This window comes from Capricornis sumatraensis, chromosome 16 (genome assembly GCF_032405125.1).
Source record: "Capricornis sumatraensis isolate serow.1 chromosome 16, serow.2, whole genome shotgun sequence".
NCBI lineage: Eukaryota > Metazoa > Chordata > Mammalia > Artiodactyla > Bovidae > Capricornis > Capricornis sumatraensis.
The window spans coordinates 25721237-25736556 of NC_091084.1; positions in this window are offsets into that span (position 1 = coordinate 25721237).

The window sequence follows — 15320 nt, forward strand, 5'->3', positions numbered from 1 at the left end:
GGGGATTGGGAGCAGGAGGAGAAGGTGACGACGGAGGATGAGATGGCTGGATGGCATCACCGCCTCGATGGATGCAAGTCTGAGTGAACTCAGGGAGGCCTGGCGTGCTGCGATTCATGGGGTCGCAAAGAGTCGGACACGACTGAGCGACTGAACTGAACTAAACTGATCCTCTATATGTGGAATCTAAAATAATGATATAAATGGACTTCTTTACAAAACCCTAACAGACATACAGACATAGAAAACAAGTTTATGTCCCCTTACCAAAGCAGACAGCAGCATCAGGGAGGGATCAACCAAGAGTTTGAGATTAACATATATACACTACAACACAGAAAATAGGTAAACAGCCAGGACCTACCGCACAGCATAGGGAAATGTACTCAATGTCTTGTAATAAATCATGAGGGAAACAAATATATATGCGTGTGTGTATAGCTGAATCACTTTGTTATATATCTGTAACTAACACAACATGGCAAATTAGTTATACTTCAATAAAAAATTTTTTTAGTTTCTTTTTAAAATTTATTTTTAATTGAAGGATAATTGCTTTACAATATTGTGTTGGCTCCTGCCATATATCAACATGAATCGGCCATAGGTACACACATGTCCCCTCCCTCCTGAACCTCCCTCTCACCTCCAAGTCCATCCCAGCCCTCTAGGTCATCACAGAGCCCTGATTTGAGTTCCCTGACTCAACCAGCAAATCCTTGCCAGCTGTCTGTTTCACATGTGGTAGTATGAATGTTTCTGTGATACTTGCTCCATTCATCCACCCTCTCCGTCCCCACCCTCCATGTTCTCTAAGTCTGCGTCTCCATTGTTGCCATGCAAATAGGTTCATCAGTCCCATCTTCCTAGACTCCATATACACGTGTATGCAATATTTGTTTTTCTGATTTACTTCACTCTGTATAATAGGCTCTAGGTTCATCTACCTCATTAGAACTGACTCAAATGTGTTCTTTTTTATGGCTGAGTAGTTCCATTGTGGCAACCCACTCCAGTGTTCTTGCCTGGAGAATCCCAGGGATGGGGGAGCCTAGTGGGTTGTCGTCTATGGGGTCGCACAGAGTTGGACACGACTGAAGCGACTTAGCAGCAGCAGCAGCAGCAGTTCCATTGTATATACGTACCACAGCTTCTTTATCCATTTGCCTGTCAATGGACATCTAGGTTGCTTCCATGTCCTAGCTATTGTAAACAGTACTGCAGTGAGCAGTGGGGTCAGTCCAGTTCAGTCGCTCAGTCATGTCCAACTCTTTGCGACCCCCTGGACTGCAGCACGCCAGGCCTCCCTGTCCATCACCAACTCCCGGAGCTTGCTCAAACTCATATCCATCGAGTCGGTGATGCCATCCAACCATCTCATCCTCTGTCATCCCCTTCTCCTCCTGCCTTCGATCTTTCCCAGCATCAGCGTCTTTTCCAATAAGTCAGTTCTTTGCATCAGGTGGGAAAGTATTGGCCATCAGGTGGAGTTCCAGCTTCAGCATCAGTCTTTCCAATGAATATTCGCAATTGATTTCCTATAGGATTGACTGGTTGGATCCCCTTGCAGTCCAAGGGACTCTCAAGAGTCTTCTCCAACCCCACAGTTCAAAAGCATCAATTCTTTGGTGCTCAGATTTCTTTATAGTCCAACTCTTATATCCATCCGTGACTATGGGAAAAACCATACCGTTGACTATATGCAACTTTGTTGGCAAAGTAATGTCTCTGCTTTTTAATATGATGTCTAGGTTGGCCATAGCTTTTCTTTCCAGGAACAAGCGTTTTTTAATTCCATGGCTACAGTCACCATCTGCAGTGATTTTGGAGCCCCAAAAATAAAGTCTCTCAGTATACGTGTCTTTGTTAATTATGCTTTTCTCAGGGTATGTGTCCAGCAGGATGATTGGGTCATATGGTAATTTTATTCTTATTTTTTTTAAGGCATCTCCATACTGTCTTCCTTAGTGACTGTACCAAGTTACATTTCCACCAACAGTACAAGAGGGTTTCCTTTTCTCCACACCCTCTCCAGCATTTATTGTTTGTGGGTTTTTTTTTGATGATGGCCATTCCGACTGGTATGAGGTGATATCTCATTGTGGTGTTGATTTACATTTCTCTAATAATGAGTGGTATGGAGTACATTTTCGTATGTTTATTAGCCATCTGCATGTCTTCTTTGGAGAAAAGTTTGTTTAGATCTTCTGCCCACTTTTTGACTGGGTTGTTTTTCTGGTTACTTCAATAAAATGTTTTAACTTAAATTAAGAAAAACAACCTCAGAAGTAGAAACGATTACAGGGGAGTGGGCATCAGATGTAATACTCTCGGGGCTCAAGCAGAGCCAGAATGAGAGGGAACCTGGCTTTACCAACTAGCAGAAGACTACTGTCTCAGGGCAGCCCTGGAAGTGGACAGTCAGATCCTTCAGCAGAGGCTGGGTGGCCCTCCTCAGGCACAAGGAGAGGAGATGGTACGTCGGATGCACAGAAGATTCTGTTCAGATTCTACTCCTTTGATAGCAGCGACTCTGAGCTCCTCACCACCACTGAAGGTGGAGGAAGCAAACTGTCAACGTGATCACCGCAGCTGTTGGAATTCACCTTCCGGGGACAGACTGTTGCTTAAGTTCCAGTTGGAGCAGAGAGACTGGAGCCAGGAAGAGACTGGGCTCTCCAGAGAGGTGAGACTTCCTAAGACGAGTTTCACCTGCCATTGTACCAGGACTTGCTGCTGCTGCTGCTAAGTCACTTCAGTCGTGTCCAACTCCGTGCGACCTCATGGACAGCAGCCCACCAGGCTCCCCCGGGGGTCCCTGGGATTCTCCAGGCAAGAACACTGGAGTGGGTTGCCATTTCCTTCTTCAGTGCATGAAAGTGAAAAGTGAAAGTGAAGTCGTTCAGTCATGTCCGACCCCAGGACTTGACTCTACCCCAAAGACACTCCAAACTCAAACACACTCCAAGAACAATGGATTGTAGCATTTACTCACTTGTTCAGTGTTTATTAAGGTCAGATATTTATGAAGCACCTATTATGGGTCAGGCGTTGAGTTGGGTAGTGGAGGTACAGATAATATCCTTGCCCTGCTGGCAGAAAGCCCAGCACAGTGGAAAGATCATGGACTCCAGAGAGCAACATGTATTCTGCCTTGGACTTGAGGCTCTGGTATGTCCACGCTGTGTGACCATGGGCAAAGCACTTAACCTCTCTGAGTAAGTTTGGCTTATCTATAAAATGCAAATTCCTACCTCACAGAACTATCTGAAATTTCAAAGAGGCCTTATCGTGGCACGTGATAAATCAGGATTAGTACTTACATTAGTCAGGGTTCTTAGCTGCAAGCAGCTAAAGCTGATTCTGGTGGATTAAACCAAAACAGGATTTTGCGAAAAGAAGACCCTGTGGCTCATGCCACTGTGGGAGGCCTGGAGACGAGGGCTTTAGAGCAAGCTTCCAAAAGTAACGCTTAAACAGAGCTGCAGAGCTGACCCGATGAGAAAGCCACCACTGCCCACTCTCCCCCCAGGCAATGCCAGGTCCAGGTCGGGCACCTGGCCTTTCAAGTGCTACTGCCCTCCCTTCAACCCCTCCTCTAAGAGAAAGCTGATGCCTCAGCACTCTCAGCCCGAAAAATGGGTTCTGAGCAGAACTTCTCTCCGCGCGTTGTTTTCCTCTCTGGGAGTCTGGTCACAGGGCCCTGGGTCTCACCAGTGGCCAGTAAGGAGCTGCAAAGAAGCCTGGGGCCTGAGTACTCAGGCTTCCACCTTTGAGGGGATGTTAGGACTCAGAAGGCTGGCCCTTCCTCCAAAAAGGCAAGGGTGCTCAAAGAGTGCTTGACAACCAGAAGCTGGTAAATGTCCACTGGGGTCCCTTGCCCACAGTAGTCACCAAATATATTCCCAGCCTCCTGCCACTTCTGTGAACTCCTGGTGGACGTCCCCCGCTCCCAAGGCCTCTGTACCCTCACGGGGCAACCCTGACACACCAGGCAGCCGTGGAAATTCTTTGTGTGCCTCTGTGTGCACGTGGGCCCCAACTCCAGCACAAGGGAGAGCCTCAGGCAGGAGGTTTGAGAAAGGCTGGGGCCCCTGACGGTCCGGAAAAACCCAGATGTGTTGGGAGCTGGCTGGGAAGGGAGCAGAGTGGGCTGAAGCTGCCACCAAGTGGCCATCCTGAGAACGACAGGAGGGCCAGCCTTCCCTCCAACCAGGCTGCCTGGACAGAAGGCCCACCTCCCCTGGAGTCTGGGAAAGGAGCCCACCTCCTCCGCTCTACGCCTCTATTTAGATGTCGAATTCAACAAACTCCGAAGAAGGAAATGATATCTAATATTGGTTTGGTACCCTAAAGTGTGCCACATGCTTTCACACAGTAATAATGTTAGTATTAATATGTCATGCAAAAATGATTGTGTATTATTATGTGATAATAATACTATTAATATTATTGTTAATATTGTCATGTAATAATAATTGCATTACCTAATTACATGACAATATTATTATCAGTAGTAACATTCAGTTCAGTTCAGTTCAGTCGCTCAGTCGTGTCCGATTCTTTGCGACCCCAAGAACCACAGCACGCCAGGGCTCCCTGTCCATCACCAACTCCTGGAGTCCACCCAGACTAATGTCCATCGAGTTGATGATGCCATCCAACCGTCTCATCCTCTGTCATCCCCTTCTCCTCCTGCCCTCAATCTTTCCCAGCATCAGGGTCTTTTCAAATGAGTCAGCTCTTTGCATCAGGTGGCCAAAGTATTGGACTTTCAGCTTCAACATCAGTCCTTCCAATGAACACCCAGGACTGAGCTCCTTTAGGATGGGCTGGTTGGATCTTCTTGTTGTCCAAGTGACTCTCAAGAGTCTTCTCCAACACCACAGTTCAAAAGCATCAATTCTTCGGCACTCAGCTTTCTTTATAGTCCAACTCTCACATCCATACATGACCACTGGAAAAACCATAGCCTTGACTGGATAGACCTTTGCTGACAAAGTAATGTCTCTGCTTTTTAATATGCTGTCTAGCTTGGTCATAACTTTCCTTCCAAGGAGTAAGTGTCTTTTAATTTCATGGGTATAGTCACCATCCACAGTGATTTTGGAGCCCAGAAAAATAAAGTCAGCCACTGTTTCCACTGTTTCCCCATCTATTTGCCATGAAGTGATGGGACCAGATGCCATGATCTTCGTTTTCTGAATGTTGAGCTTTAAGCCAACTTTTTCACTCTCCTCTTTCATCAAGAGGCTCTTTATTTCTTCACTTTCTGCCATAAGGGTGGTGTCATCTGCATATCTGAAGTTATTGATGTTTCTCCCAGCAATCTTGATTCCAGCTTGTGCTTCATCCAGCCCAGCGTTTCTCATGATGTACTCCACATATAAGTTAAATAAGCAGGGTGACAATATACAGCCTTGATGTACTCCTTTTCCTATTTAGAACCAGTCTGTTGTTCCATGTCCAGTTCTAACTGTTGATTCCTGAACTGTATACAGGTTTCTCAAGAGGCAGATCAGGTGGTTTGATATTCCCATCTCTTTCTGTTTATTATATTGTGGAAACTTTAAATACCATCTCTTGATCCTCATAACAAGTCTGTAATAAACAAACACGTTTACCCAGATGGCTTTCATTTTCCTTCCTTCTCTCAATAGCATCTCTCTTTGGGATGGGCATGGGGGTCAGAGGAAGGATTCCCCTTCTATTCTCAGAAATTTCACTGAAACTGCTGACAAAAAGACGCTCTCTTCCCATGAACCCATAAGAAAAAGTGCCACCGGAGGAGAAAACCTGTCTGAGATGGAAACCAATCCACAAGAAGCTGAGCAAATCTCGGTGACACGGGAGCCCCCTGGGTCCAGCCGTACCTGAAAGAGTCCCGGAGTTTCCAATTCCAAGAACCAACATGTTTCCCTTGACTTAAATATGAATGAACTATTTTTTTATTTTAAACCAAATTAATTCTACGGATTCCTATTTAATAAAATAAATTAATGTGGAAGTAGGATCCAACAGATTTTTAAAAATAGGAAATCTTCAAAGACAAGGTAGTGAGGCACATTATTCACTTCCACGTGCTCCTCTGTTCTAGGCCTTGGATATCAAGTAGGCACCAGGGCAGACAAGATCCAGGCTCTCCTGAGCTAACTTTCTAGTGGGGAACTCCACGAAAAACAGATTAGACAACAGCAACTGGCAATACACACCACCCAGAGAATTCTAATGGGGAGATGTGATGGTGTAGGACGAGATGAGAACTTTAGATTGGGGGGTCAGAGAATGGTCTGATGCTCCCCGACCTCTTGGCTCCTTTTTCCCAGAACTCCCCTCTATGGACAGCTCCAATTAGAGTTGGCCAAAGGAAGAACCTGTGTGAGATTCGAAGGCAGAAGTGAGGCAGTGCCCACTGCTTTGTTGAGGACTTTTTGCCACCAGCTCCCGGGATGGACAAATGCAGAGGGGCTGGGCGCGTCCGCGACATCTTTGCTCCCCTCCACTCAAGTCTAGCCATCTGTTAGCGTCCTGATTAACAACAGCCTCAAGCCCACTGCAAACTTCCCTGGTGGCTCAGATGGCAAAGAATCTGCCTGCAGTGCAGGAGACCGGGGTTTGATCCCTGGATGAGGAAGATCCTCTGGAGAAGGGAAAGGCTGCAGTATTCTCGCCTGGAGAATTCCATGGACAGAGGAGCTTGTCAGGCTACAGTCCGGGAAGTCGAAAAGAGTCGGATGTGACTGCACAGCTAAGCACACACATACAAGCCCACAGCTAGACACTTGACTATAGGATACGCAGAGGTGACCGTCTCCCATGGGCCTCTCAATGAATCCCTCCTTCACAGCCCCACAAACATGGTAGCTTGTATTAGAGAGGTGGAAAGTGAACAGGTTTAAAATCTTCTCCAGAGGCGGACTTGGTAGGACTCACTGGTAAGAGAAAGAAGACAGTCAAAATGACTCCTAGACATCTGCCTTAAGCCAGAGGGTGGATTTGGGGCTTTTTTTGAGACAAGAAGGAGCATATTTAAGGCTGGATATAAGAGTTCCAATGTGGACATAGTGGTAGATTGAAAAAAAAATAAAGACAAAATATTTTATTTGATCAAAAAGAATGGCTACAAAAAATGACTGCAGCTCCCCCCAATCGTAATCACAAACTTCACAAAAGTTATAAAAGATTTTCTTTTTACTGTAACATTTGAAAATAAGTTTCTAGCCAGATGTCCCACTATCTGCACATATTTTACTATTTCCCACAATCAAGGACATTCCCTCCCTTACCTAACCACAAGCAAAACTGAAATCAAGAAACAAATATAGGTTTTAATACCAGTATTTAATCAGCAGGCTTTATTCAGATTCCCCGAGTTGTTTCAGTAATGACCTTTTCAGCAAAAATTATCATTTTGATGTGTCTACCATTCATTCCAGAAACACAAATCCCGTTTAGGTTTCTGCTTCTCTCTGCGTCTGGAAGATTCAACCTTTATCATTTGCCATGATCCTGACATTTTCGAAAGAGTACAGGCCATTTCTCTTGCAGACTATCTCCTGATTTGGATTTGTCTGAATTTTTCTCACAATTAAATTCAGACAGTGCCTCTGACAAGAACCTCACAGAGGTGGTAATGGGTTTTCTCATTGCATCCTCTGAGGTGGCATGCAATTTCCATTTTCCTGTACCTGATGGCATTCACTTTGATCATTGGATTAAGGTGGTGTCTGCCAGGCTTCTCCACAGCAAAGTTCCTCTCCTCCTTCTTTGTAATTAATAAGTCATATCCAGCTCTTTGCAACCCCACAGACTATACAGTCAACGGAATTCTCCTGGCCAGAATACTGGTGTGGGCAGCTTTTCCCTTCTCCAGGGGATCTTCCCAACCCAGGGATCGAACCCAGGTCTCGCACATTGCAGGCAGATTCTTTACCAACTGAGCCATCAGGTAAGCCCTTAATTAATAAGCCTTTGCTCATCCTTATAGGAAATATCATTAGCCAAGGGCTTAATATGTGAAGAGGTACTTTAAAAATTTGTAAACATCCCCTGCTCCATCAAAATTTCAAAAGGCTTATCCTTCATCTGCATCCATGTGGACTAACAGCTTTCTACGTTTTTCAGTGAATTATTACTCTTGTTATTTACTCCGATGCTCCTTTGTCTGGCCACTCGGTGGAGCGCATGCAAGCTGGCTTCTGTATCATTTTTTATAAGACCCCATCATTTTTTGAGTACTTCATTGCTTTCTGGCACAAAATGTTCTAGAATCATCTTGAACTTTCTCCTCATGAGAACTGGAAGCCATTTCTCCAAGGAGCCAAGAGGTTCCAAGGTCTGGAGCCCAGAGGTACTACTGTTCCCAAGCCTTCTCAGTGGACACACACGGATGGCTTGCTCTCACCTCTCCAGCACCGTCTCCACGTGTGGACACACTCCTCATCCTGCTTGACATTTAACCCCCCTCACAAGCCCCATCCCCACCCCTACTCCCCACATACCAGTGGCAAACGAGCTGTTGATGTCACAGACCCCGGGAAGGAGAAGCACTCTCATGCCTTTCCTCAGTGAGGTCAAGGAGCAGAGTTGACAAAGGACAGCTTTCCAGGGAGGGTGACTGGGGGCTGGTGGAGAAGCGCACTCCTTCCCCAGGCAGGATGATTTCATGTTCCCAAACTGCAGGGTGGAAGATAGCCTATGGCTCAGTGACCACAGTGGGGTGACACGTTGTCAGAGGATTTTCCCATCACAGTGACACACCGGGCACATGGGGCTGATGACATTTATCATTTGGCTACAGGTCATGTCACCGTGAAGACTCACACGTGGACCTGACCGAGGGGGGCACACATCAAAGAGCCCTGACCTGGGGCTAAGCTCAGAAGTGGATGGCTTTGGAATCTCCTCCTTTGGGCAGAAGTGAGTGTGTTGGTGTCCAGCCGTAAAAGGGGGAGGATTTTTAAAACTATTACTTGGGAAGAAAGGCCTGTGGAGTGCTGGGCAGCCAAACGATGAACTCGAGTGGAATTCTTTTTCCTGCTCAGCATCTATTTCCCTTGCTTATGGTAACAACACCCTGGCTTCCTTCGGGGAAGTCATGCTCCCTCACTCTATATGGGCTGGGTAGGGCGGACTGTGGCTCTGGGTGTGGCCATGGGCAGTCGTCATATTACATTCCTGGCCTCGTGATTATTCAGATGGGGCCAAGTTACCCAAATCAAGCCAATGAGAGACATTCTGAGTTTGTGGGTTGTTTTGTTTTTCTGCAGTGATGCCAGCGGAGAAAAGCAAAGCCAAAATGGGAACCCAATCTAAGCCCTAATGATGTCATTTGAGACCTAGAATCTAACCGTGACCAAAGCCAAGTTTTCATTTGTGAGCCTGCAAATTCCTTATTTAGTTTAGGTGAGTTCAAAAAGGATCCTGTTACTTTCATGAGAAGTCTTAGACTTCCCTGGTGGTCCAGTGGTGGAGAATTCGCCTGCCGATACAGCACAGACAAAAAGAAATAAATAAGCAAAGAGCAAAAGAGTCCTAACACAAATTCTTTAGGGAGCAATTTCTATCATATTTTACAGATGAGGAAACTGAGACCCAGAGAAGCTATCTGACACAGACCACATAGATGATGTCACGCTTAGGCTTATGGCTGGGTCATAGCGCCCAGTTAATCTAACACTAATCTAGGTGTGGCTGGGAGGTATTTTGTAGATGTGGTTAACATCCTTATTCAGTTGGCTTTTTAGCAAAGGAAAGTCCCTTCCTCCCATTAGTTGGAAGATCTTCGAGCGAAAACAGAGGTTTTTTAAAGAAAAAATTTCTGCTTCAAAATGGCAGCATCCACTTCTACATGAGTTTGCAGCCTGCTGGCCTGACCTATAGACTTGGACTTTAAAGTTGTGGGAGCTAATCCCTTAAAGCTGCATCTATCTGTTTATCTATCATCTGTCTGTCTAACCTATAACCATATATATTAATATCTACGTATATATTCTTATGCTCAGTCATGTCTGACTCTCTGCGACCCCCGTGGACTGTAGCCTGCCAGGCTCCTCTGTCCGTTGGATTTTTCAGGCAAGAATACTGAAGTGAGTGCCATTTCCTCACCCAAGAGATCTTCCTAACTCAGGGATCGAACCTGCATCTCCTATGTCTCCTGCATTGCCAGCAGAATCTTTACAGCTAATCCACCAGGGAAGCCCATCTGTATCTATATTTGCTTCCTATAGATACAGTTCTGTTTCTCTGGAGAGCCCTGATACAGATGGTAAGTGGCAGAACTGGAACTTGAATCCAGCTCTGACTCTAAGTCCAGTGCTCTTTACTTCTCACAATTAAAGCTGCTTAATAGAAAGTCCATATCATTTCTGTCCTTTATCGAGCCCATCTTTGCATGAAATGTTCCCTTGGTATCTCTAATTTTCTTGAAGAGATCTCTAGTCTTTCCCATTCTGTTGTTTTCCTCTATTTCTTTGCATTGATTGCTGAGGAAGGCTTTCTTATCTCTTCTTGCTATTCTTTGGAACTCTGCATTCACATGCTTCTATCTTTCCTTTTCTCCTTTGCTTTTTGCTTCTCTTCTTTTCACAGCTATTTGTAAGGCCTTCCCAGACAGCCATTTTGCTTTTTTGCATTTCTTTTCCATGGGAGAATACTAAGAAGAGGTGTCAAGAATACACAGAAGAACTGTACGAAAAAGATCTTCATGACCAAGATAATCACGATGGTGTGATCACTCACCTAGAGCCAGACATCCTGGACTGTGAAGTCAAGTGGGCCTTAGAAAGCATCACTATGAACAAAGCTAGTGGAGGTGATGGAATTCCAGTTGAGCTATTTCAAATCCTGAAAGATGATGCTGTGAAAGCACTGCACTCAATACGCCAGCAAATTTGGAAAACTCAGCAGTGGCCACAGGACTGGAAAAAGTCACTTTTCATTTCAAGCCAAAAGAAAGGCAATGCCAAAGAATACTACCACACAATTGCACTCATCTCACACGCTAGTAAAGTAATGCTCAAAATTCTCCAAGACAGGCTTCAGCAATACGTGAACCATGAATTTCCAGATGTTCAAGCTGGTTTTAGAAAAGGCAGAGGAACCAGAGATCAATTTGCCAACATCTGCTGGGTCATGGAAAAAGCAAGAGAGTTCCAGAAAAACATCTATTTCTGCTTTATTGACTATGCTAAAGCCTTTGACTGTGTGGATCACAAGAAACTGTGGAAAATTTTGAAAGAGGTAGGAATACCAGACCACCTGACCTGCCTCTTGAGAAACCTGTATGCAGGTCAGGAAGCAACAGTTAGAACTGGACATGGAACAACAGACTGGTTCCAAATAGGAAAAAGAGTACATCAAGGCTGTATATTGTCACCCTGCTTATTTAACTTATATGCAGAGTACATCATGAGAAATGCTGGGCTGGAGGAAGCACAAGCTGGAATCAAGATTGCCGGAAGAAATATCAATCACCTCAAATATGCAGATGACACCATCCTTATGGCAGAAAGTGAAGAGGGACTAAAAAGCCTCTTGATGAAATTGAAAGAGAAGAGTGAAAAAGTTGGCTTAAAGCTCAACATTCAGAAAATGAAGATCATGGCATCTGGTCCCATCACTTCATGGCAAATAGATGGGGAAACAGTAGAAACAGTGTCAGACTTTATTTTGGGGGGCTCCAAAATCACTGCAGATGGTGACTGCAGCCATGAAATTAAAGGACACTTACTCCTTGGAAGAAAAGTTATGACCAACCTAGATAGCATATTGCCAACAAAGGTCCGTCTAGTCAAGGCTATGTATGGATGTGAGAGTTGGACTGTGAAGAAGCTGAGCACCAAAGAATTGATGCGTTTGAACTCTGGTGTTGGAGAAGACTCTTGAGAGTCCCTTGGACTGCAAGGAGATCCTACCAGTCCATTCTGAAGGAGATCAGCCCTGGGATTTCCTTGGAAGGAATGATGCTAAAGCTGAAACTCCAGTACTTTGGCCACCTCATGCGAAGAGTTGACTCATTGGAAAAGACTCTGATGCTGGGAGTGATTGGGGGCAGGAGGAGAAGGGGATGACAGAGGATGAGGTGGCTGGATGGCATCACAGACTCAATGGACGTGAGTCTGAGTGAATTCCTGGAGTTGCTGATGGACAGGGAGGCCTGGCGTGCTGTGATTCATGGGGTCGCAAAGAGTCAGACACGACTGAGCGACTGAACTGAACTGAATAGAAAGTCATGAATATGTGCATGGAGGCCTACATGCAACCTATTGATACAGGATGCTAAAACTATGCTAATAACCTTCCATCTTTATCCTCATCCCCAACTTTTCTTCCAAAATTCACATATGAATAGCCAACTCTTTTCCCAGTACCTTGAACTCAACCCATCAAAGCTCTTTTATGTCTTCTTTCCTCTATTCTCCTTCTCCTCTTCTGTTTCCTCTCGCAGAGAAAGGCACGGCCATCCACGCACTTCCCTGAGCTGCGTAACTGGCCTCATCCCCAAATCCTTCCTTTCTACTTCCGAGCCCATATTTTCTACTGACTCACCCTAAGCGTCTTTTGTCTGCATTATTTCCTCTTCACCCATGCGGTCATGGACCTAATTAGGCAGTCACCAGCTCCCAAAGGTGGATTTGCAATAGTATGTACTTCCTTCCCCACAAGCGAAGGCCTGGAGACTCAGCATCAACCACAGGACTCAGGCAGGGGGTGAGAACTGACGAAGGGACCTGGGTATCTATCTGCAGAGTCATCCCCACAGAAAAGCCCTCAATCCAAGGCTATGGAGATGCCGTGAGGTAGGCAGGCAGAGAAGGAGACTGTAGATGTACAGACAGTGAGGCCCAGAGCAGGGGGCAGAACTCACGAGAGAGAACCCAAGAATCCAAGACAGAAGGACCTGGGTCATTCTGTGCATAGTCAGAGAAGCCCCACATGGGTCCGATCCTTCCTGCTCAGTGAGAACGTAGCTTTCTGTAGCACAGACCGGTGACTAACTGGCTCTGAACATTCCTCTTCTTCTCCACCTACAGGAAAAAAGCTGATGGTCATATCTTCCTCCCCCTCTGGCTTCCCAGAGAACAACCCACGCTTGCACTGCATGATTCTGCAAGACAGAACTACTCATGGCTTCCAAGTGACACCACGCTCTCACATGTCTGCCCTTCCACACCTGCCCTGCACTCCTCCCACAGTGCCTGGTTCACCAGGCATATTTCCAGCTCTGTTTCATCCCCTGCCTTTGTGTTGCACACTATGCAAATTTCCACTGACATATCCATCCCACTGAAGCTTAGCTGCCTGCAGGTCTTAGAGGTTTACATGAAAGACTATCAGCTCTTGTTGTTTCATCATTGTCTTCACACCTCTGCACAAACCCCATGCCAAAGAGGCTGATTAATGTGTTTGTTGAGTGGATGACTGAGTGGATGGATGAGCTAGAAAGTGGGAGGAAAGACTGGTTGGGGACAAGAGTTCTATAAATCAGATTTATAGAACAATTACAAAGATAGTGCAGAGAATTACTGTAAAACAGAATAAGTTTATCAAAACTAGAGAATTAAAGGATGAAATTAGAAGATTTCAAATTTGTAACCTTAAGATCATACACAAAAATAAACTCAAAATGAATTAAAGACCCAAATGTAAGGTCAAACACCATAAAACTCTAGGTTGAACATTACTCTCTGACATAAATTGAAGGAAGATCTTTTTTGATCCATTTCCCAGAGGAATGAAAATAAAAACAAAAGTAGTAAACAAATGGGATCTAATTAAACTTAGCTTTAGCACAGCAAAGGAAATCATAACAAAATAAAAACACAGTCCTCAGAATGAGAAAATATTTGCAAAAGAAGCAACTGACAAGGGATTAATCTCCAAAATATACAACCAGCTTGCTTATGCAGCTCATTATCAAAAGCAAACAAGACAATCAAAAAATGGGTAGAAGCTCTAAACAGACATTTGCCCAAAGAAGACATACAGTTACCCAAAAACATATGAAGAAATGCTCAACATCACTAGTTATTAGGGAAATGGAAATTGAAACTACAATGAGGTATCACCTCACACTGGTCAGGATGAAGTGAAGTGAAGCCGCTCAGTCGTGTCCGACTCTTTGCGACCCTGTGGACTGTAGCCCACCAGGCTCCTCCGTGCATGGGATTCTCCAGGCAAGAATCCTGGAGTGGGTTGCCATTTCCTTCTCCAGGGGATCTTCCCGACCCAGGGATCGAACCCAGGTCTCCCACATTGCAGGCAGATGCTTTAACCTCAGGATGGCCATCATCAAAAAGTTTACATACAATAAATCCTGGGGAGGGTGTGGAGAAAAGGAAACCCCCTATACTGCTGAGGGAGGGGGTGTAAATTGGTACAGACACTATGGAAAACAGTATGGAGTTTCCTTAAAAAGCTAAAAATACAACTACTATATGACCCAGAAATCCTACTCCTAGGTATACACCAAGGGAAAACTGTAATTCAGAAAGATGCATGCGCCACAGTGTTCACTGCACCACTCTTTACAATAACCAGGACAGGGAAGCAAAGCAAATGTCCACTGACAGCGGAATGGATAAAAAAGATATGGTACAGATACATAATGCAATATTACTCAGCCATCAGTACAGTTCATTTCAGTCCAGTCCTTCAGTCATGTCTGACTCTTTGCGACCCCATGGACTGCATCAGGCCAGGCTTCCCTGTCCATGACCAGCTCCTGGAGCTTGCTCACACTCATATCCATCCATGAGTTGGTGATGCCATCCAACCATCTCATCCTCTGTCGTCCCCTTCTCCTCCTGCCTTCAATTTTTCCCAGCATCAGGGTCTTTTCAATTGAGTCTGCTCTTCACATCAAGTGGCCAAAGTATTGGAGCTTCAGCTTCAGCATCAGTCCTTCCAATGAACACTCAGGTGATCTCCTTCAGGATGGACTGGTTGGATCTCCTTGCAGTCCAAGGGACTCTCAAGAGTCTTCTCCAACACCACAGTTCAAAAGCATCAATTCTTGGGTGCTCAGCTTTCCTTATGGTCCAGCTCTCACATCCACACATGACCACTGGAGAAACCATAGCTTAGATTGCATGCACCTTTGTCAGGAAAGTGATGTCTCTGGTTTTTAATACGTTGTCTAGGTTGGTCATAGCTTTTCTTCCAGGGAACAAATGTCTTTTAATTTTACAATGCAGTCACTATCTGAAGTGATTTTGGAGCCCAAGAAAATAAAGACTGTCACTATTTACATCTATGTGCCATGAACTGATGAGACCAGATGCCATGATCTTAGTTTTTTGAATCTTGAGTTTTAAGCC